At 58.6% G+C, this 24299-nt stretch overlaps 1 protein-coding gene across 2 annotated transcripts in view; it reads right to left on the bottom strand.

The window, feature by feature from the left end:
- Positions 1–20839, bottom strand: part of Syt8 (synaptotagmin 8) — a 42633-nt gene extending 21794 nt beyond the window's left edge. The window contains exons 1-2 of one of the 2 annotated variants that reach the window (XM_027953564.2): positions 20817–20839; positions 9802–9948 (exon numbers count right to left, since the gene is read on the bottom strand). The gene's annotated coding sequence lies outside the window, so the exon portion shown is untranslated. Of the gene's footprint in view, positions 1–9801; positions 9949–20816 lie in introns of those variants that run through there. The other variant, XM_071615946.1, reaches the window with a different exon arrangement.
- Between the last annotated feature and the right edge of the window lie 3460 nt (positions 20840–24299).

Here is a 24299-nt window from a genome sequence, read left to right as displayed (position 1 = left end):
GCTCCTGACAGTGAAGGAAGCCGGTGGACGTCCACGTGGGTGGCGTTCGGGAGCCACACAGATGGGACTCAGATCAGAGGTGTGTGAGCAGGTGACAGGCATGGGGGCTGGTGGCTGGGTGCACTAGCCACAGAGGACCCGAGGGAACCCGTGGAGGGAAACATGGCGCCTCACAGGTGAGCAGCCAGACACGCACCCACGGCCCAGAACTGACCGCACCGGACATTTGCAACGCGCTCCATTGCCTTTAATCTTATCTTGATAAAGTTGATTAAATAGATTCCCATAAAGAGTGAGACATGTCACCAGAGGAGCTGGAGACGCTGCTTTGCACACACAGGGTGGAAAGGACCGTGTTAGGGTGGAAAGGCTTCTAGCGCCAGGGAGGAATGCAGGCGAGTGGCTGCACGGGCAGTGGACAGCGTGGCTCGTCCATGTCCCCAGTAAACACACCAAGAGGCGTTCGTCCATGGCTGGGGAAACCCAGTCACCAGGAAGCAGACGTTGTCACTGAAGTGGCAGGAATTGCCAAGCCTGAGATTGGCCTGGTGTGCAGGCCGAGGAGCTGCAGGCCTCCTGGACACACTGGCCCTGGCCGACCTCTACAACTGCTTTGGAAAAGTGCCCCCACTGCCACTTGTGTGCCTCAGTTCGTCACGTGGGTGTGCACATCACAAAGCTCAATGCAAATATGCTTTATGTACGCCTCTGCCTGTCTCAAAATAATAAAGAATAAAGGTTCATCGACTTTTTGCATCCTTCATATTCTAAGATACCATCATCCCCAAGGTCACGTGGGTTTATCAGGTCTCCAGCAACGAGCCCCGGGGTTGGCAGAAGTGGACGGACTGGGGAGGAAACGCTCAGGCCCAGAGCCAGGGCACCCTTGAGACAGGAGCAGCCCAGGAGCGCCCCGTCCAACGTCAGGGCACCGTTGGGCTGGAGGAACCCACCGCCTGCTCCCTGCACCGTGTAAGTGGTGATCGACGAGAACGGCAGGTCCCGAAAGGCCACCTGTGCACCCCTGGACAGCTGACCAGCTGGCATCTCGACCATCACCTTAGAACATGTGCTGGACCGTGGGATAGGAGAGGAGCACAGGCCAAGGGACGGGCCAGAGTCACGCAGGCAGCAGAGGCCACAGGGCATCTGCACAGCCAAGGCAGGAGAGGATTTCCTGGGTGATGTCCGAGAGAGTGGCCCTCTTGACCCCCCTCCCTCTCAAGTCCCACTCATCAAGGCGTTGTGGGAAGAGTTACAGACGTCGGGCTCTGACAGACCATCCAAAAAACACGGCGCCCAGGGAAATGGCGAGCTACGAAACAGGCGCCTGGCAGCTTGGAGATGCCTCACCAGTGACCACCCGGGGACAGGCTCCACCTGGTGTGTGTCGGGTGAAGACCAAACCACACTCCTGACCGCCCTTCAGAGAAGACATTGAACGCCCCATGGCACAGAAGCTACTCCACGGCACTAGCCACCAGGGAAATGCCACGCAGCCACAATGAGATATCACTTCACACCCCTACGATGGCCATAATCAAACAGGTGACACCAAGCATTGACACCCAGCACATGGAGCTGGCAGGGATGGAAAGTGGGGCAGCCGCTGTGGAGGATGGTCTTCATTTCCCCCAAAGGCTGAGCACAGAGGTGCCACACGGCCACCATTCCACTCCCAGGCCTGTGCCCAGGAGAAAGAGAGAGCATGTCCACTCAGACACATCCACACAATGCCCCCAGCAGCGTCACTCATGGCAGATGGAAGTGCCATCTTCCAGGTGTCCATCAGAGGATGCAGGTCTCCTGCTCTGTGGAATGCTATTGGCCACAGAGGGACACAGCCCTGACCCACTCCTAAGCCCTCAGGCCTTGGGAACTCTGCTCAGAGAGAAGCCAGCCCCGAAAGACCTCAATCTCTGATGACTCGGCTTCTGAGAGATGCCCAGGGCAGGCCGCAATGATGGCCACAGAAGGTAGATCAGTGGCTGTGGGTGAGCGGGCTGCTGGTGGGTGACGCCAGGTGGTCCAGGGCCTCTTTGGGGGATTCTGGGATGGCCCACGGCCACAGTCTGGCAACTCTCAACACACCAAGATCCATGGGCCCACGTACCACGTGGCACGTGGATTCTACCTCAGTGAAGTTTCCAAGAAGCCATGCCAGCTTACCATGGCAGAGGGGCAAGCGGTCAGGGCTCCAGGGACCACGCAGAGGCGCCAGCGAGAGATCCAAGCCTGGCGCTGCTGCAATGATGTGGGCAAACTGCCCGCCCAGCGCTGGGAAGTCCCTGGCATTGGGCAGGAAGTGTGGAAAGATCCTGCCACCAACCTTGGATCCTAGGGCAGCTCCCAAAAATGCACATCGCCCCCCCACACACACACACACCAGCTCCCGAAATGCACATCACCACACACACACACACACACACACACACACACACCAGCTCCTGAAGTGCACATCACCACACACACACACACACACACACGCACACACACGCGCGCACACACACACACACACACCAGCTCCCGAAATGCACATCACCACACACACACACACACACACACGCCCACACCCATGCACATACCCACTCACACACACCCACACCCCCCCACACACACACGCACATGCGCGCACACACACGCCTGCACCCACGCACATACCCACTCACATACACCCACACACCCCACAAACACCCCCCACACACACACACACACACATGCACACGCGCCCACACACACGCACACGCACACAGCTCCGCCCTGCCGGCCACGCCCCGGGGCCCACCAGGTGATGAGCAGAGCAGGAGTGTGCCACGCCCGCGGCCCAGCAGGGAAACTGACAGGAGGCGCCCACCCAGGCCCCAGGAGGCCGATGGCCTGCTCTCACAGAGCAGCAGTAAGGAGAGAAGCCAGGGAAACCACCCGGCAACGTCGGGTGCCAGCGCAGACTCCCGAGCAGGGCCCGGGCACCCGGCAGGCGCTCGCCGCGGCCCAGCCCCAGGAGCCCCGCTGTGCTTGGAAGAGGTCCCTGCTGACTCAGCACTCCTCAGGACTGGGTGGAAACGAGGCGTCTGCCTGCACACCAAGAGTTCACCCCTCACAGCTCACCAAAGGGGCCGAGGATGGACCCTCCAGGGGCAGAGACCAGCCAGGCAGAGCAAGGGCAAGGGACCGCAGGCCCGTTGGTGCGACCTTTTGGGGCAAGTAGACCAACATTTGCTCAGAAACGATGAATGACTAATTTGTAGGGTTAAAAAAAAATTAAAATAAAATGCTTGCTGATAATCCCTCAGATGGGGGGGGGGGTCTGCCGCTGCCCCGGACCCCAGTTCCCAAAGAGGAGGGGGGCGTTGGCGTTGTGAAGAAGCTGCCACTGGAGTGGCCTCTCCTTCACACAGTGCATCTGGCTTTTCTGGAGACTCTGTAACTAGTGTGACCTGCATCAGAATCAGGAGGAAGAGGGATTCCACAAACTTCCCTCAAGCTTCCTGGGTAGGACCGGCCCTCCCACTCAGCCCTGCAGCCACCTGCCTGGCTTTGGTCCCCATAGTTTTTGTCACTTCCAGAATGTCACGTGAATGGAATCACAGCACATGGCACCCCCTGTCAGCTCTCTGCGCTGGAAGCTCCAAGTCGGGGCTCCGCGGGGTCCAAAGGGCCTGGTTGTCCATCGTTGGGCGGCCTCCCCAGTGGGGCTGGATCTGAGGGTGTCCCCAACATTCACTGAGGGCCTGGGGTTGTTCCAGACTTGATGAGGAGGGGCCAGGCTGCCTCCGACACTCGGGGGATGCCATCTGAGTGAGCCAACGGGGCGGTGGGATGCGAGCACCCCAGAAAAGTCACCAAGGGCTGCCAGACTGATTTCCAGGTGCTGCGCCTGGTGGGCTCCCACCAGCAGCGGGGGCCTCCGGCTGCCCCCCCCCCCAGCACTTACCTAGCCTGTTCCAAAACTGCTTTGCTCAGCCCGTCTGGCAGGCGTGCGGTGCAACTGGCTGTGGGTTTCACCTGGACTTCTGAGGCCCTGGGACGTTGAGCCTCCTGGTCCCGTCTCCCCTCCCTGGGTGTCCTGGGAAGTCTTTGCCCATTGTTTCATTGGTGGTTTTCCTTTTGTTAAATTCTGAGAGCTCACGTGTTCCTGAAGTGAAAGTCGCAAATCCTTTCTCCAGGACGGAGGCTTGTCTTTTCGTCTTCTTGACGGGGTCTTTGGAAGAGCCACGTTTCCCGTTGATGAAGCCTGCACACCAACCCTTTCCTTGACGAGTCTCGCTTCTAGAAGCCTTCTTGTGCCCCCTTTACCCCTGGGCCTGTGATCGCCACTGACCTAACTTTTCTCTAAGTGTGGGTGCGGCTGGCAGAGGATGTCTGGTGAGCCCTCGCCCTTTGTCAAAAGCCATCCACCCCTCCACGTGGCCTGTTTCTGGGCTTGCGCTTGGTCTGCGAGTCAGTCCTTCACAAGCCACCGACCCACCGCCACAGCTTCACAGTAAGTGAATTCCCCTGAAAAGCCAGGTAGAGCGACGCCTCCGACTTTATTCTCTTTTGAAAACCTTTGTTTGGCTCTCCTGGTTTCTTTGTGATTCTGTGAACGCTTTGGAACCCTGGTGGTATTCTGACGGGGGCTGTGCTAACTTCTAGAGGAACTTGCAGATGACTGACATCTCGACAGCTCTGACTCTTTTAATTGCAGACCAACATGGTCTACCTCGACTCGGGAACCTGATCTCCTCAGAGTCTACCTGCTGCTCAGCTAAGGCAGCCTAACCTCCTGCAAGCCCTGGATACTCTGTCCTCGTCCCTGGGTGACATGGGTCACCACAGAGGGTGCTGCTGGTGCAGTGGGTTTGCTTCTTGGAGCTTAGGAAAGATCCCATTTCACAAGGAGCTGCTGTCAGACCTGCTCAGCGCTGCACCCACACCTCTTTATCACTCTGGGCCATCTGTCTCTGCCCAGGGTCAGCGCCTCCCTTCCCAGGCTGCTGGCTCCACAGAGAGCGCAGGGCAGGAGTACAGGGACACAGTCTTCACCTCCATCCTCCTGGGGTCCTGGCTGGGCCCAGAGTTAGACGGACATGGATTCACAGGAGAAAGGCATGCAGATTTATTTAAGGCAAGTTTTAAGGGGCTGGAATGTTCCTAAGGACATGAAGACCCAGAGGGGTGGGAGGAGGCCAATCCTTGTGCTGAACTGAACAGAGGGGTCCGTTGGGGAAAAGCACTGGATTCCAGGGGAAGGTGTCCCAGATAAGAGCTAACGAGATCCAAACGGAGCCCTGCGGTCTTTGAAGATAAGGATGTTGCATCTTTCACAGGAGAATTTCATCTCCTGCTTTTAATAAATGACAGGAAGGTCACAGTAATCTCTCTGCACCTGCTGTTTTTCAAGCATCTTAGCTAAAAGAGCTGATGTACCAGGATGGAATGTGTCTAACTGCTTCCAAGGTGCAGGACTGGGGTGTGGGGCCTTCCAGAGACCTGCGAGCAGTGGTCTCCCGCAGCCCCCTGTTCTGCACCCTCCTCATTCTCTCTGTGTTTTGCTAGGCCTTTAACAATTTGTTAATCATCCTTCATTATCTTTCTGCAGCTCAGTGATTGAGTCTTTGCCTAGTGTACATGGCTCCCAGCACCACACAAAAAATTATTGACTCCTACTCTTAGTGTTGGTCTTTCCTTTTTTATCCTGTAGTTAGGTTAGTTTTCTCCTTTTCTTTTTAGCTTGATCAGGCGAAGCAGAGGGAGCTGATCTTAGGTCTTTGTCTTGATCAGCACATAAAGCCACACCTTTCCTTCCAAGTGCAGCATTAACTGCTCCCGCCAGTTCTGATGTGCTGTATTTCCATTTTCCCTGGGTTAAATGTTTTCTAAACTCCCTGTGATTTCTTTTTATGCCAACATTTGGTGGCTTTTCCAGGTATCCTTTGAAGATGGATGTCTAATTTTGCTGGGTTCCCAGCCCCGTCCCTGTGACCGGAAACTCAGTCTCGAGACTTGTGGGTGCCTCCTTGCCTGGTTTGGGTGCTGGGTCAGTGCCGGTTTCAAGGGAGTCAGGCAATAAGCTTCCTCCTCACCCGCAGGACAAGGCAAGGAGAATCAGTGCCAGTTCTTCTCTGAAGGCCTGCGAGGCCTCTGGGGAGCCACCTGGGATGGAGCTTTCCTGTGTGAGCTTTTAAATTATAATGCACTGTCTTCCATGGTTAAATGGATACCTCGGGGCAGCCCCATGGGGGCAGGAAGCTGAGTGTGTGTCTGCCTTCCTGCTTCCTGTGATTCAGACAGTGGGCTCCGCGCTCTCTGGGGCATGTTTGGAAACCCACTGCATCATCCAGCCTTCAACCAGGGTCCCTGGGACCTCCCCCGTGGGGGCCTGGGTTAGGGTCCCTGGGACCTGGGGGGGGCCTGGGTTAGGGTCCCTGGGACCTCCCCCGTGGGGGCCTGGGTTAGGGTCCCTGGGACCTGGGGGGGGGGCCTGGGTTGGGGTCCCTGGGACCTGGGGGGGGGCCTGGGTTAGGGTCCCTGGGACCTCCCCTGTGGGGGCCTGGGTTAGGGTCCCTGGGACCTGGGGGGGGGGCTGGGTTAGGGTCCCTAGGACCTCCCCCGTGGGGGCCTGGGTTAGGGTCCCTGGGACCTCCCCTATGGGGGCCTGGGTTAGGGTCCCTGGGACCTCCCCTGTGGGGGGCCTGGGTTAGGGTCCCTGGAACCTCCCTGTGGGGGCCTGGGTTAGGGTCCCTGGGACCTCCCCTGGGGGGGCCTGGGTTAGGGTCCCTGGGACCTCCCCTGGGGGGGCCTGGGTTAGTAGTAGAGGCTATGGCACAATTTCTGGCAGGTCTGGGGTCCTCTCTGAGATTTCCCCCCTCACCCCACACTGCTCCTAGGAGGCCGAATCTGGCCAGATCTGGCCCTCTGCTGCAGGCTGAGCTCCCTGCCCCAGGTGAACTTATGTCCTGGGGACAAGCCCGCACTCCCTGGCAGTGACTCTGCAGTTTCTTCCTAAGCTCCATCGCTCCCCGGTTCCTTTAAATAGTCTGAAAAGATGTTTTCTCCACATTTCATCATTGCTCTCTGCAGAGAATTTGGCCTGATGAAGGCCACTTGCTGCTGTTGGAACCCACATTGATCCAGGTGGCTGAGCACCGTTAACAGGCCTGACTGACAGGAGGTGGCCCTGGGCCCTTCAGCTCCAGAGCCGCATCTCAGGCCAGTGTTCGTGGGCTCTGAGTCCACAGAGCAAGCCTCGTGCACGCCAATCCGTTTGTAGCACGTTGACCCCAGGCTCTGATCAGATTGCAAACAGGCTGGAATCCAGCGCAAGAAGAACATGACCTGAGATGCATTTTTAAACTTGGAAGGACATTCCAAAATAGATGGAGTTCAGAGAAGAACTTGCCCTGGACACCCGGTAGGACTCAAAACTAAGCAATCATGAAAACAGGAAACGCGCCCCTCAGAGCGCGGGGAACCTGTTCAGCACCTCGCAGGAGAGCCAGGGCTCTGAGTTGCGGAGGGGAGAGGCTGGACTCAGTGATCCGGTCATCTATTTGTGAGGTCATATAAAAGACTGGGATAGCCACCACCCCAGGATTCAGAGAAGCAAATTATTTAAGAATACATTTTTCCCCCAGGGCTGGGGATGGAACTCGGCCTTACATAGGCCACATGCCACCCCAGGCCAAGGACAAAAACTAGGGATTCCAAGCCAAGATGGATCCCAGGGGAGCTCTGGAAACGCTGGAAAGACTAAGGAAGACGGGGTGCAGGAGGTGCGCTCGGGAGCCGAGGCCGGGCAGGAGGATGGAGAGGTCGAGCCCAGCCTGGGCCGCCGTGTTTTATTTCCGTGCAGCACCACGCCCAGCTGGCAGGGCGAGGGTGTCCGGGCTGTTCCCCAAACGCTGGAGGGAACTACACCCAGCCCTGAGACTCCCTGATACCAACTCCTCACTGCAGACACCTGGGCTGAGCGCCCTGGGTCCTGCCGTCCCCTCCAGGAAGCAGCCGCCCTGTGCCCGAGCTCCCTTGCAAAAGCTCTCCCGGGCCTCCGGTGTTTTCCTCAGGAATCCCAACTGACCCCATCTCGGAAGGCTGTGGCCCCCTAAGGGAGCCCCCAGCCACAACTCTTAGGCCACTCCAACTGTGGGTCAGGGGGGACAAAGGTACTGCCATAGCCCGTTCAGGACACCTCTTCCCACCAGTGCCACAGGTCAGCACTCTAGGTCTATCCCTAAGCACCCCTTGCTCATTACTAGAGTTAACTTTTAAAGTCTGTTTTCTGAGCAGGCAGGGTGGCGCAGCCTGTGATCCCAGCTACTCAGGAGGCTGAGGAAGGAGGATCCCAAGTCCAAGGCCAGCCTCAGCAAAGGTCCTGTCTCAAAATAAAACAAGACAAAAAGGGCTGGAGGTGGCTCAGCAGCAGGATGTTGGTGGCTTAGATGCCCAGTATCACACATGGGTTGACGGGACAAGTAATTAGAAATGTGTTTCCCACTGTCCTGTATGTGGCATGCATTCATTCTGCAGTTCTGCTCTGTTGGTCTGGTATCCAGGGTCCTGGCTGATCCTTGTGCATCTTTCCATTGCTTCCCTTGGGCTTTCTAGGTGAGGAGAGAGGCACGTCGGCTGAGAATTCTTCCTTCCTTCACATTCCACAGGTTTTCTCCCTTGATGAGATCGGTTTCCCTCCTGGCTGGAGAGGCCTCTGCCCCGCTGAGGGAAGGTGGCGGCCAGTTCCCGTCCTGCTCTTGGCTGCGGTGCCCCGAGTACTTCCCCGTTAAGCGCAGTGTTTGCAGGAAGCTTGGCACCACGTGCTGGGGTCGGGTTAGGGAGGTGCCCAGGTTCTAGTTAGCTTGAGCATCATTTAAACAGAGGCCACCAACCCATGATGAGTTTTACCAGGATAATTCCTGCAGGCCTTGAGACGGCTTTTAAGTTTTCTTTTCACGTGTTTGAAATCAACTGTGTTGTTTTGCCTCAGTCCTACGTTCACATGAACCTGTCGGAACAGGGCTGCCGAGAGACCCCTCTGCCCACCCCCAGTTTTCTGGTGTCCTCCTGAGACGCCTGCCTCCTGACCCAACGGCGCTCTGTTGACCACCTTCTCTGTGCCCCTAGGATCAGCGCAGTGCCTCCCGCCACACTCTGTCTCCTGGGCACCCGTCCCAGCGGTCATTGGCCGTGACATGGGAAGACCGTCCTTGTGCTTGTTTCTGGGACACCTGCAGGAGGCACGCATGGCCTCGCAGCCCTCACCGCTGGGCGCACACCACCTACACAGCCGAGGGCAGATCTGCCGTCCGCAGCCTGGAAGGGCCGGGCCAAGGTCAGGGATGGCCAGGGTCGTGACTGCCGGGTTCTCCCAGGGCCTGGCTCCGCCTCTGCCCCGGCAACACCTTGCTGTGTGCTGCCACCTGTTCCTGCGACTGTTGCTACCCGCAGCCAGGCGTCACCCGGCCTTGCCCGTATGCACCCAGATCCGTCAGTCTTTCTGGGTTGAGCCTCAGACGTGAAACGGCTTCCCCTAAGGATGGGGCTCCCTCCCTGCACCCAAGGGGGAGAAAGGGCCTCCCCTGTGGCAGGTGCAGTGACAACATCCAACTGCCCCACGCTCCCAGGCGCCCTGAGCGCTGAGCGCACCCCCAGACCCCGCTTGATCTTCCCACAGCTCTGCCATCCACGCACCTTGCAGACGAGGAGCTGGAGGCCCGGGAGGCTCAGTGGCCTCCCAGTCACAGAGCCAAGTGAACCGCGATGCCCCCAGGCTCCCCTTTGACCCTCCTCCACTTTGCATGTCAGTTTTAACCCACAGGCGCTTACCTGGGGGTGAGGCGTGAGACACAGCCAGTCTGGCCCGGCTTCCTGGTGCGTGTCCTGTGGCCGCTTGTTGCCCAGCCCTTGGCTCCCCGGGTCTCTTCTCAGGGCGCGCTCCGGCCCAGGAGACTGGCCTGCCCCCGTCACTTTGAGCTGCGTGTGTGCACCGACACCCAGAGGTTAGCCGGCCCCTTTCCTGAGCTCAGCTCTGCATCAGCTCCCTCCTGGGCTCCCTCGCCTCCACCACACCTCAGGGTCCCCGGCTGGGCTTCCTTCAGAACTCCTAACTGACCCACCAGCAAGTCCAGTTTGCTTTCCCTGGAAGCAGCCCAGTGCGGGCTGCTGCGGCCTGGGCGACTTCTCCTTGACTCCCGGGCCTGTCCCTGAACTGTCATGGCTGCACCTGGCAGGCAGGTTGAGCTCTGAGCCCTGGCTACACCTGGCCCCAGAGCCTGGGGTCCCTCTGCTGAGACGCAGGTGAGAAGACACAACCCTCCGGGGCTCGGGGCCCAGGCCCAGCCATGCCGTTGCTGGGCCGGGATCTGGATCCCTGTCCGGGTGCCGGGATTTAAGCTGATTCCTCTCTGCTCCCTAGGGGCAGGACGTAACCCACAGGTGCACCTTTGCCTAGGTCACGAGAGTCCTGCAGACCACTCACAAGAGGCCAGGAGGTGAAGGCCAGGCCTGGGTAGGCAATGTCCCCCTGAGCCAACCCCTGGCCAGCTGCAACCAAGGGAAGGGTGGGTGAGCTCTGTCCAGCCCCAGGAACATGTGTCTGCTGGACAGAGCCAGTTCCCGTCCATCCAACCTACAAAGTCATCTCCATGCAGACTTTCACCCAAAACCTCAACCAGACCCAGGGACTGCACCCAGCCCGACCCCCTGCTCTTGGGAGTTCAAAACCTCCGAAGGCAACGGAAACAGAGAAAGCTCACTTTAGACAATCGGGCCTTGGAGGCCACGAGTCCTGTGCAGAGGGCGAGGCGGGGGTCAGATAGCCTGCATCCTGGAACAGCACACGAAACCAGCAAAGATTCATGTGTGGAAAAGGCCACATGACACAGCCCAGCGCCAGCTGAGGCCTCAGAGAGACTCCAGGCCACAGAGTGGTGCCCCAGGTGCAGATGACAATGTCACCCAGATGCAATGGCCCTGGCAGTGAGCGGAGTCCACGGGGAAAGTTCCAGAGAAGAGAGTGCAGGAGAGTGCCAGAGACCACCCCCAGGAGGAGCCCACCCCCCAAACAGGAGACCAGGGAGCAGCCCTCCGAGCTCACAAGGGCCAGGGAATCGGGTCCTGGCAGCCAGGGTGGAAACACCTCCTGAGACCTGAGGTATGGAGTAGAGGCCCGGGAAGGTCCTCCCTCCTGCCAAGGCTCAGAGCAAGACCAAGGGCCAAATATGACCACACCCAGAACGAAGCTCCGAGGGGAGGCAGCCCCACCAGGAATGGCCGGCGGTGAAGCAGGAGATGTGATCTCCATGGAGAGGACCATCAGCCTGTGGAGGCGCGGGCACAGACAGCGGCACGAGAGGTGCGTGGACAGGCTGGCTGACGTGTGCCGTAGCCCACGTGTCCAGGAAGGTGAAGGGGAGCATGAGTGGGTTGAAAGAGACAGGAGCAAAGGGGAAGACCAGGACACACCCAGGGGACCAAACCACCTCGCCCGAGACACAGTGACACCAGGTTCAAGGAGGGGCAGATCGTGACCGACCACCCAATGGAGCACAGGGGAAAGAGCCACATGACCAAGGTGAATGGGGCATCTGTGCGCCAGGGGGACAGCGCCAAGCTGGCCAACACGCATGAAATCACGATTCCCAGGGGAGGGTGGTGCAAGAATTACGGGAGAGCTGTGGCTAAAACCACCAAGTCTCATAAAGTACGCGACCCACAGATCCAGAAACGCCCACAATAGGAATAAACCACAGCAGAGCACACCACCATCAGAGTGCCCAAGACCAGCCCTCGCCTCGAAGGCCTCCGCGGAAGACGGTCGCCTCGCGCACATAGAGAGGACCCTGTAGATGGACAGCAGGAAGCGCAGCAGAGGGGCCATCTGGGACATGGCGGGGGGGGGCGGCCGCATGAAATTCCGAGAAAGAATCCTTTGGCCCAACTCCTGAATCCCGCAGAAATCCCCCCCGGCGGTGAGGGCAGAACCAGACTCTGCCAGCTGGAGGATTCGCGCCAGTGGGCCCGCCCCTGCAGGGCCAGCGGACACTACGCAGAAATCTACAGCTGCGCAAAGCCCCCAGCTCCAGCAGTGGACAGCACGGCGTCAAAGCTCTTTAAGAGATACCAACTGTCCAAACAGAACTGACAGCCGTGGTCCAGAGGCCTGGGCACAGGGTGGGGCACGGAGTCACCACAGAGGCCCAGGCCGGTGAGAGGCAGGTACCCGGAGGATGGACGGCGGTCAGCAGAACAGGCACACTGTGTCCCTGGGCCAACCAGTCAGTGACATAACACAGCAAAAAGTCACAGCTAAGAAACCAGCAGAGGAAGAAGGAAGAATATTGCCCAAAATAAACAAAGGCAGAAGAGAAACAGAGCACAAGAACCAACCAGTGGGGCCAGCAGAAAGCCAAAGCAAGGTGTTCTGCTTGAATTCAGCTCTATCCATAAAGGTCTAAACGGCCTGACCGTCTAAAGTCCCCAATTAAAGGAAACAGCAGGGCAGGGGGCACATGTCTGTGATTCCAGCAATTTGGGAGGCTGAGGCAGGAGGATCACAAGTTCCAACCCAGCCTCAGCAACTCAGCAAGGCTCTGAGCAATTTAGCAAAACCCTGTCTGAAAATAAGAAGTGAAATAGGGCTGGGGATGTGGCTCAGTGGTAAAGCATACCCAGGTTCGATCCCTAGAATCTCCCCCCAGAAAAGAAAGAAAGAACCAAATTGGGTTTTAAGAAGAAAAGCAGGACCCAACTATATCCTGCCTAAACACAGAGCCTCAGATACATTAAACTAAAATGGCCCAGCAACGAGCCACTGGAGTGGGAGATTAAAAACACTTTCCTGTTTTCCTTAGTACCCCAAATGAGACACCATGGTATGAATCTAATGAAAAATGACATATGTACCAGACCTACAGAGGAAAACTGCATAACTCAGAAAATAAATCAAAGGAGATCTAAAGAGGCAGAGATCCCTGTGATTCCTAGGAAACCAACACTGGGCATGTATCAGTTCTGCCCGCTCGGCCTGTGGGCCCGGCCTGTGGGCCCGGCTCGGTCCCGCCCACCTCGGCCAGCTCTTCTGGGACCATAGACAGGTGGATTCTGAAGTCTCTAGGAGAGAACCCAAGACCCAAAGAGCCGAGTCAGTACTGGGACCATACAGAGCCAGAGAACTGGGCTCCGGTTGGCTGCAGACTCCACGGTGACGGGGGGCGGATCATGAGCAGAACAGAGAACCAGGGAGACCAGGAGGCAGCCCCAGCCATCTCAAGGAGCAGAGGAGATCCAGGAGAAAGGATGGACACTAGGAATGGTGCCGGGACAAGGGGACACCACAGGCAAGTGGAACGCATCACACCCAACCAGCCAGGGACGTGACACACAAGAAGTCACAGCAGAGAGACCTACAGAGGAAGTCATCCAGAGGGGTCCCAGACCAGGTGCCAAGTCGAGGCCGGGAAGTTCCCGCTGACCTTGGGCCTGGTGGCCATGTCCCAGCTACCCCAGGCCCTACCCCATGAGGCCGCTGGCAAGGGGACTTCAGGGACAGTAAAAAGTCGAGTGGAGAAAGCTCTTGGGAACATCTGCTGAGGCCTGGGTTCAGATGGTCAGAGAACCTTGAAATTCAAAGATCACAGCGATATCTTCACGGGCAGGGCAGGGCAGGGGACGGGGCTCGGTGGTGAGCCGTCCCCTGGCCTGTGTCAGGGCCTGGACAAGAGCCTGCAGACACACACACACACACAAATAAGCAATAAAGCAAAAATAGGCAAAAGGTACGGGCCGATGACTCACCAGCAAAGACATGCAGGTGACAAACAGGTGCCTGACAAGGCGCTCCTGGTCACGTGTCACCGGGGAACTGCAGATACGATCACGCCAACACCACGCACACCTCTGGGAGGGTGGCTAGAATCCAAAACACTGCCATCACCAAGAGCTGGCAGAGCGTGACCCACCCGAGTCCCGGCCGCGTCCGGGAAGAGGGCCTCCGGCTCCCTACACCTGCCCGCTCCTCCCCTGTGGCCTGGCACCCTCGCCCGCCCCGAGGAGCGGAGGACGTCCACACAAAACCCTGGCACAGTGCTTCCCAGCAGCTTTCTCCATGGCCGCCGCGGGGGGAGCACACAGGACGGGCTTTGTCGACTGCGAGGAACCCCACACTGCAGTTGATAAGACAGGGTCAGGAGGAATCACCAAGGGCAACGCGGGGCCTTCAGGGCCTGCGCCAGGGACCTGGGAAGGGCCTCCCGCTGGGGGGCATTGAGGGAAAGACAAAGAAAGCCCTGCAGACCTGTGGCTGTGGGGGGGGACTCGGAGGGGAGACAGGGGACATTAAGGTGGAGAAGCCTGCTGTGTGGTACTGTGACAGGGAAACAGCCCACGTGTGTCAGAACATACGGCACCAAGAGCAAACCCCAATACACACAGAGTGTGGCTGGGGCCACGTCAACACTGGCTCCTGGATGGAACAACATGCACCATACCAGTGCAAGGTATTGATAATAGGAGAGACGGGTGGGGGCCGGGGACACAGGACATGCAAGATGTGCTCGAATTTTAATCTGTTGAGAGCCACAGTTTAGTCAGAATGAGGCCTGGCATTTTTGCCAGGGAATGGTTGAAAGGTGACCCTGCTCCGGGATTAGGGCGGATCCTGCTGGGATTAGGGCGGATCCTGCTGCCTCGGGCGCCTGCTACTTTGGAGTTCCCCTTGAGTTCTCGCGGGGTTCTGAGAGAATTGGCACTAGGAGCCCGGTGGAGTCAGTGTGTTCCCGGGAAGTGTGTGTAGAGGGCCGGTGAGAGTTCAGGAATAAAGAGTTGCTGTTTGAACCTACAAGGCTTTGTGGCGGCTCGGTTGTTTGTGCCCAGCCAGACTGTGGCAGAAATCTAAATCTGTTCAAAAATAGACATTTTTGTTTTTAGGGATGGAAAAGGAAATATCTAACACTAAGCTAAAGAAGCTTGGGCTGATATGCTAATTCCAGAGAATAGATTTTAAGAAAAAAGGAAGTGTGGGGGGGTGCTTCTAAAGGGCTATTTTGTAATGACAAGGGGCCAGCTCGTCCAGGGAACCCGGCGGCCCTGACGGGGCACCCACCGAGGCCCATGGAGACAACACGCCCAGCACTAAGGGGGAAGGCACTGACCCAGGCCTTCAGCAGAGCCAGGCTCTGTCGGTGACAGAGGGCACGCACCCCAGGAAACCAGGAAGGAGCACAGACTGTCAGTGCCAGCCCCCAACTACAGGCCTCGCAGTGACGACGGTGCACCCCACCCTGACAGCACAGCCCGCGTCTCCCCAGGGGTGCAGAGCACTCTCCGAATACACCACTCTGGCCATAAAACCAGTCTCAGGAATATGCAAGGGCCTGAGTCCTGTGCAGCAGGCCAGGGGGTCAACTGGAAGAGTAGAAAGTGGCCGTGTCCAGGAGGTCGCCCAGTCCTCATGTGGAGGGCAGCACCCCAAGTCAGCCTCAGGCCTCGGCCCCGCGGTGACTCCTGGGATGGAGTTAGGACATGTGGGCAGGGGACCATGCCTCTAGAAAGAGGCAGTCAGAGGTCAGAAGGCCGTAGGCCCTGCAGCACAGGGGTGGACACTCAGGGAGCAATGACCCAGAGGGCTGCAGAGCTGCAGGTGCCTGACCAACGCCCAGCGAGGACCTTCCAACAGCAGGGCACTGGCTCCTGCCAGCAGGCAGGATGGTGGGGGGATCCTGCTCCCGGGGCCCCGGCCTTGACTCTGCCCAGCAGCAGCCAGCCTCGTGAAAAGCACCGCCTCTGACGACCCTGTGGGCTGGCGCTGCTGCCTTGGTTGGCACTGTTAGACGGACGGACGGAACGCTAATGTGCAGAAACGAGCACAATCCACCTGACACACAGCCAAAGAGTTCTCACTCCAGAGGGAAATCGGGACGCGTCTGGAGCAAAGCGACAGTAAGACACCGCACACGAGCACGTGTCAGATGATCTAGAAAAGGCCTCGTCTTCCACCCTAAGAATCAGAAAAAGAAACCAAACTAAACCCAAGCGGGCAAAGGACGGAGATCGTCCCTATGAGAGCAGAAACTTTACAACAGGAAAGAAGATCGGTGACACTGAAGAGTTTGCTTGAGAAGATAAAGTTGGGGACACCCTCTAGGCAGGTGGTCTGGGGGAGACGAGAGATGCTCACAGTGACCGAGCAACAATATGGTGGGGATCCTGGCGGAGCCTACAAGCTCTCAAAGGAAGGACAGTGAGCCTCCTGGGGCTGAAATGACTGGATGAGCCTCCGAGGCAGCTGCAGGAAGCAGATAACCCAGCAGCCCTTATCTACCCCGAAGCTGAGGCTACAGCCTCCAACCGTCCCTCGAAGGGAAGCCCAGCCCAGGGCTGCCTGCCCAGGTGAGGGTGGCCTCCCTGGAAAATAGAACTGGCTTTATTTGAGGAAGACATGATCTTCATAGGAAATCCACCCCCAAATAGGAAAACTAATATGTGGATTTAGCAGGGTTGTAGGATGGAACATCAGCAGATAAAAGTTAACTGTATCTGTGTATAACATTAACAGAAATAGGGAAGGTGACGTTTTAAATGTCCATTTACAAGGGAATGGAAATCAGGCAATGTTTAGAGATGAACTTGACAAAAGACCTCTAGGACTCACTCTGAAAACTATGAAACATACTAAGAGAAAATAAAGAACCCAGAGACGTCCAGTGTTCAAGGACAGGAAGGGTCCAGGTTACAGTGTCAATCCAACATGATCTATAGACGCAATCTGGATCCAACGTCAGGTGGGTTTCTTTTGGAGAAATCGACAAGATGATTTTAAAATTCACACAGAAATACAAAGGAACTAGAACAACTTTGAGAAAGAACAAAGGCTCGCCTACTTGACTTGGAGAAGTATCCTGGGCACCAAGACTCAGAGGGCCTAGTGGAAGGCAGAACAGGGCGCCTGTGTGATCAGTGCACAACGTCCTGGGCTCCGTCCAAAAGAGCACCCTGAGATAGAGCCCCACAAACAGCCAACTGATTTTCAACCATAGCGGATGCAATTCATCAGAGAAAGGGCTGTCTTGTAAACAGAGAGGTTAAACCATGGCGCTAGGCAGGAGCTCAGGGACACCAAGATGGCGGAGCCAGGGTATAAGAGAGAAGCCACGGGAGGTCAAGTCAAGGAGACGGTCTGTCCCTGTTTGTGATGAATTCCATTATAATGACAACTCCCACCACTGAGGACTTGTCACCATGACAACTCCTGCCACAGGTTCAAATTCTAAAATGACCAATGGGGTAAAGTATTCTAATGTAGGTTTTCTAAAGTAATCAAAGATGGGGGGATTGGAAAACGTTTTAATTGGGTATCATAAGATAACCAATGGGAGAAATGGGATGAGGTCTTCAATCAGGTCCACTAGGGAAGGATCTAAGACCCCCATTTCCAGGCACCAGGTCCTGGAGCCTCTCTCCCTCTGGGCCACTCTGCTCTGCCTAACAGAGTGCTTTCTTCACCTTCAACTCGTCCGTACTCTCCGTGACTTCTGTGTGTCTCGCTGGATGCTTTGCTCGGGACATCAAGGACCTAGAGTTGGACTGGACATCCCAATGCTAACAGTGGAGTGTCATAATAAGGACTGGACAATCCTTAGGTCATGTCACAAACAGAAGTTAACTCCAAATGAATCTTAGACCTAAAAGTAAGAAGAAAAACTATAAAACCTCTAAAGAAAATGGGAGAAAAATCTTACTCAAATTCAGCAAAGAATTATTAGATACCACATAAAACAGTAAAGAAAAATCACTAAGTTAGACTTTATAAAAAAAATTTAAGACTTCTGTTGTTTGAATGACCCTTTCCAAAAGAATGCAACGACAAGCCACATTGGAAAATATCAGCAAAATATCGTATTTGACAAAAGGCTTGGGATGAACAACCAGCACTTTCCCCTGGATAACAGGATAAATAACGCAATACGTAAAGGAGACAAAGGTTCAGATGAGCAGCCCCAAAGAAGAGAAGGGTCACTAACGACCCTAAAAGGTGCCTAGGTGAGAACCTCAGGTCAGTGCAAAGCAAGGCTGCAGGTCCCCTCATACCTGTGTCGGCACCAGGCTGACGGGTCCGGAGGCTGGAGGAGCCGAAAGGGCCCAAGGACTCAGCAAACTCCACCCGGGGGTGCTCTGGAGATGAACCGTGTGCCACCATGCAGCCCTGCAAGCCTCAGAATCCAAGTCACAAGTCCCCATGAGGACTAGCGCTGGCATATTCCAGCAGCTACCCTGCAGTGCCCCAGGCTGGAACCCACCCAAGACCATCCACAGTAAATGGGCAAACCCTGTGGCATATGCACGTGACAGAAAGCTATTCAGCAATTAAAATTAATGAGGCAGTGACTGCGGTAGGCAGAAGAGGAACAATCCCACCCCCACTCCAAGAGGCCCAGTCCAAATCCCTGTCCTGTCCCAGGCCCGGGACGGCAGAGGGGGACGGAGGCCGCCGGGCAGCTGACTGCCCAGGAGATAATCCTGGATTATCTGAGTGTGCAGTGCAATCACAAGGTGCTCGGGAAGCAGGGGACCCCAGGAGCTGGAGTGGGCCCCCAGCCAAGGCATGCAGGCGGGAGCCAGGAAGAGGGGAGCAGGGCTGTCCCCAGAGCCTCCAGAGGGGCATCGCTGTTGGTGCCTCGGTCTCGTCCTGGTGAAGCCCACTGGGGCCTTCGGACCCCGAGAATCGCAAGGTAATAAACGTGTGCTGGTCTACTGCCCCGAGGGGAAGAGCGGGGCCAGCAGGCATGTCCCCTTGTGCAGCCACAGGAGGGACTCAAGATCACCTCACTGATCCCAAGAATCCAACTCACCTACAGGAAACAAGCTCGACGCGGGGTCAGTGGTCATGGGCAGCTAGTGGGGGCGGGCGACAGGAGCTCCCAGGTGCTCATCACCCTGGGTCTGGAGACGTCTCGGGGAGCACATGCCTCAAAATGCCCTCCAACACACACAGGCTGTGCATGTCAATTGCCTTTCGGATGAAGTGGCAATGGCGTGTCAATCGCTAGACACAAACAGGCAGCAGAGGGAACGGGGTCTCGTGCCTCCAAGGAAGGGTTCCAGGCCCTGGTTGGGGCTGGACATAGAGCCAACTCCTCTGAGCACCATGTTTGAGATAGAACCCGAGGCACCACTGGGCATCTGCAGACAGCAAGCTGGGCAGAGGGTCAGTAGCTGCTGGTAGGGTCCCTAGATAGGTGGCAGCGCAGGCCCGAGGAGGCAGACTGAGGGGCCTTGGGCAGAACACCAGGGTGGCAGGAGTCTTGGGGCAGAGGAGGGCAGTGGCTCAGACGATGCTAGACTAGGTTCCCCCACTGACCACTCTGTGTGAGTGGACCCTGGGTGATGAGCCTGCGGAGAGGATGGCCCATCCGGGTGGGCAGCCATCGCACACTCGCATCGTGATCTCACCTGGAGGGTCCCTTCACCAAGCAGAGTCCAGGGAGTAGGACGTGGGCATCTTTGGAGGCTGATTTCAGCCCAGCACAGGAACAGAACCAGGCAGCAGGGAGGGACAGAGAGGAGGGGTGGGGCTCAAGCCCAGGCCCCTGCCCACTGCGTGCTGGACCCCCTGTCCTGGCTGGGGCTCCCTGTGGGCTGGGGACTCTCTAGCCCAGGACGTGGATGCTCAACAGGACCTTCCCTGGCCGGGGGCAAGCCACCCTGAGGGCCAGCTGCAAGGGCACAGGGCCCATGGAGAGCCTGGAGGGGGCACTCAAACACAGGTCCCTCCAGCCTCTGTCGGGCCACAGGAAGGGGCGCGTGGCTCTCAGACGCGGCTGTGTAGTGACGGGCAGAGTCCCTGAGCAGGACTCCGACTTCTGCAAAACTGCCAAGGTGGCCAGAACTTGGCACCAGGAGGTGCCGCGTGCGTCCTTGAGCAACTTCCTCTGTGGGCGGCCGGTTTCCTCATCTGGGGCACGGGGACAAGGCTGCCTCCCCTCTGGGCCTGGGGGTCAGGGCCAAGGGCAGCAGCGGCTGCCATCCTCACGCGACGTCTTCTCCTTCACTTGGTCCTCAGCTTGGTGGCCACACAAGCCCTCTAGGCTCTGTAATGTCACCTGCCCCCTTGGGCCCCCTTGCTGTCTGCTCGAGTCCCCCATGGCGCCACCCTGCCATTGGCCGAGCAGACCCAGGCACCCCCAGCCGTCACGAGGTAGCAGTGCCCACGGCGGCCATGCCAATCTGTGTTCCCGTGGCTCATCTGCACCCCAGACGGGAGATCCGTCCCGGCAGAGGGTAGACACCCTTGCTGTGTGCTCAGCAGGTAGAAGGACAGGCTGGACCAGGCCTGAGAGGCAGAGGGTGCTGCCTGTGGGCAGAGGCCAGGGTGCAGGATGGCTAGGGCCACTGCCGAATGGCCTTGAAGGGGCAGAGAAACGTGGGCCTGGGCAGGTGGGGTAAGAGGAGGGGGAGTCCAGTTAGGTCTTAGTGGGTGCAGGGCACCAAGGCCAGCCTCACATGATAACACCACGGGGGACAGCAGAGCTTTTTATGGACAGGAAGTGACTGTCTGGCTGAAGACTGCAGGAAGGGCCTCGTCATGTGCTCAGAGATCAGCACCCTGGGGCCACAGTGACAGGGTGCAGGTCACTTGGGGAGGGAACAAGGTCTTGCCCAAGTGCCAGCCACCAATGCCTCCCTCTGCTCTCCTGCTCCACAGTCCCCAAACATGGACCAGCCCTGGTCACCCTGTGGAGGTGGGCTGCCCCCTTCCCCCAATGAGCCCTGCAGAAGCCACACAGAGCAGCCCCCAGGTCGGGCCGGTCCCTCCCACCTCCCATCCTGTGGCCTTGGATGCTCACCCCAGATGTCAGGAGCCTCACTTCCTCCTGTGTCCTTGGGCGTGTCTGGATGCCCCTCCTAGGGACGCCCTGGCCACAGGCCTCAGGAGGAGTGACATGAACCCTGGTGAGCCCGGGCAGGACGCCGGGGGGGCGGGGGTGACAAATGTGCTCCAAGTGTCAACGTGCCACACAGCCTTGGTGCCCAGCACCCATTAAGACCAAGGAGCCACGTCCTCAACCCCGACTGCAGGCGGCTGCAAGAGCGGTGTCTCTGGGACCCCTTCCCAGGGCAGGCCACAGACACCAAAGCCCCTGTCCCCTGAGGCAGTCCTAAGTTCCTGCCCCGTACCCTGGAGGAAGGCCCCCAAGCACAGGTCCAAGGAGAATCTCAGCAGAGGGCCTGGCTGGACTCCCCCTCAGCACGGTGCCAGATGCCCGCCTCATCTCCAGCCGCCCGTGCTCCACCAAACCTGAGCATAAAAGTGGACAGTCCCCCTCTCTTTGGGTCTCTATTTCTGAGGACTCCCAGGCCAGCCTCCAAGGCTGCAGTCCCACCCCACTGTCCAGCTGCGTGCCGAGCTCACCTGCCTGGCCCCTCACCCCTCCACTGCCTCCTCTGGGCCCTCCTCCGCCTACCCAGTCCACCAGAGGAGGGAAAGGCCCTGCCCGGCTGCATCCAGGGCAGGCTGCATGTCCACTGCAGCAGAGAGACTGAGGCCCGGGCCTCGAGTGGGCGAGTGAACACCAGCAACCACTCAGCAGGGGACCCGCTGTCTCAGAGCCATGCTTCCTGAGCAGTGGGTGGGGCCTGGGGGACAGACCTGGGCTCCCCAGGAGGGGCTTCCTCCTGGCCCCCACTGCCGTGGCAGGGTCCTTCCAGGATAGAGGGCAGAGGCCTCGGACCCTGCCTCCCAGTGGGCACAGGCCCATCCAGTGCCCCCCGCCCTGTGTCCCCCAGTGCCCCCAGCACCCGGCCACAGTGAGCTGTCCCTCCCTGCTGCCCTCATCAGGGCGGGAAGATTGGGGCCCTGTGTCACGTTCACGGCTCCTGCCCACCTGAGTCACCACTCCAGGAGGTGGTGTTGCAGCCCCAGACCCGTTTGCCCAGCTGCCAGGGAGGGGCAGGTGCCCAGGGGAGCTGGCACCCCCATCAGGCGGGCCCATCTGAGGACAGGCCTTGAGGTGTGGGAGGAGGGTGGGAGGGCCACGAGGGTGAAGAGGTCTTTTCCTGCAGTGGGACCGGCTCCCGTCCATGTGGAACAGGTTCTCCAGCACCGCAGGGGCCACTCCCTGCTCCAGAGGGCCGCCCCCTCCCCTGGGCCCACAGAGACAGGGGGAGGGCAGGGTGGACGTGGCCCTGCCGCCAGGGGCAGGAGCAGAAGCAAGATGCAGGGGGATGGTGCTGTCCCTGTCCCCAAGGACACCTCAGAGGGACTGACAGACGTGGAGGCGAGATGGCCAAGCCCCTCCTGGTGGGACGTCAGGGTCCTCTAAGACTCGCTGGCCCGAGGCAGCAGTTGAGGGCAGTAAGGGAGGACAGCCACTTGCTGGGTGGTCACTGCCCCATGGAGGGTGGAGGTGAGTGCAGATGCTTGGGTGGTGCCCGGGGAGGACCCCAGCTCCCAGGCAGCCCAGGCCTCTCCTCCAGGAAGCCGCTGGAGGGCCATCAGGGCTCCTGGAAAAGCCACAGGTTGCTCAATCCCACCCATCGGGACCCACACGGAAACAGCAGCTCCCGGCCCAGCCCAGCAAGTCAGAACCACCCACCACATGCCGGCCTGCCCCCGGGAGGCGCCCATCACCCAGCAGCCCCAGCCCCCAGATCACCCTGAGGGCCCTGTCCCCCAGCTCAGCCTCCATGGTCCTATGCCACACCAGGCAGCCCTGATGTGCCCACTCCACCAGCCTCTGGGCTGGGCCTCTGCAGTGCCCCCAGCTCCCTTTTCCCGGGTACACTGGGAGTGTTAGGACGGGGTCTTCCAGCCCCATCACGGTCTTCTGGCTCCCCCTCCCCAACTTCAGCAACTCCACCAACCTTGCATCTGACCTTGGCCTGTGCACCCTCAGCCTCCCATCTGACCTGCGCACCCTCAGCCTCTCATCTGGCCTTGACCTGTGCACCCTCAGCCTCCCATCTGACCTGCGCACCCTCAGCCTCCCATCTGACCTGCACACCCTCAGCCTCCCATCTGACCTGGGTACCCTCAGCCTCTCATCTGGCCTTGACCTGTGCACCCTCAGCCTCCCATCTGACCTTGGCCTGCACAGACTCAGCCTCCCATCTGACCTGCGAACTCTCAGCCTCTCATCCGACCTTGGCCTGCACACCCTCAGCCTCCCATCTGACCTGCACACCCTCAGCCTCTCATCTGGCCTTGGCCTGCACACCCTCAGCCTCCCATCTGACCTGGGCACCCTCAGCCTGGGCATCTGACCTTGGCCTGCACAGGGAAATGCCGGCTGCGGGGCCGCCCAAGGGCGCTGCCCGCTCTCTGGGCCTGGTGAACTCTGATCCTCCTGCAGCAGTGGTGCCGTGGGTAGAAGCGCCCCCTCCCCAGATGCCCGCTCACCATCCTCGCCTGTGACCATGTGAGGTCAGAGGTGTGAGAGAAGGCAGGACCCCAAGACAGAGAGGGTCCTGGTCTACTGGGGCAGGGGTCCACGTGATCACCGAGGGAGCAGGACGTCCATCAGAGGTGATGCAGCAGGGACCATCAGTGGATGGCTCTGAAGGAGGAAGGGGCCACCACTGAGGGCCAGTGGCCTCTAGCAGCCAGAAAGGCCAGGAACACACAGAGCCCCAGAAGGAACGAGCCCTGGACGCCCCGACTGCACCCCAGAGAGGCTGACCTCAGGCTGCTGGCCTCCAGAGCTGGGAGGAGGACTCTGCCAGGTCCAAGCCCCTGCTGTGGTCATGTTAGACAGCGGCTCTCCTCCTACAGTGACTCACTTGGAGCTGGGGTCAGCCTCACCTCTGGAGGGACAGCGGGGAAGTAGATGCTGCCCCCCCTTCCTCACTCCGTCACCTGTCACCTGTCCCTCCTGGGGCTTGCCAGGCATGTGCTCTACCACCAGCTGCACCCAGCCTCCCCCTAGGCTTGGGCTGGTCTTGCTCTGGCCCATCCGCCTCCCACTGGAGACCACCCCTCCAGCTGGCAGCCACACTAGGGCAGGGCCACTCCCCATCACTGCTCTGGCCCCTGGCCTGCCCTGCTGCCCACTGCTGGCTTGACCCTCGCTCCAACCTCCCTCACAAGCCTGTGGGGTCAGGAGCCCCCAGACCACACACTGCAGCCCCTCCCTCCACACCCAGCCCCACCGGGCCATGGCCCAGTCCAGCCCCCACCCAGGTGGCCCAGAATATGCTCCCTGGTCCTGTCTGCACTCACCGTGGCCCTCCCAAGACAGGCACAATGGGATGTGGAGAGAGACACACACAGAGACATAGGGAGAGAGACAGAGAGACAGAAAGAAAGATATTTTAAAGAATTGGCTTGTGCA

The sequence above is a fragment of the Marmota flaviventris genome, chromosome 9 (genome assembly GCF_047511675.1).
Source record: "Marmota flaviventris isolate mMarFla1 chromosome 9, mMarFla1.hap1, whole genome shotgun sequence".
NCBI classification, from domain to species: Eukaryota; Metazoa; Chordata; class Mammalia; order Rodentia; family Sciuridae; genus Marmota; species Marmota flaviventris.
This window is presented reverse-complemented; position numbering and strand designations above follow the sequence as displayed.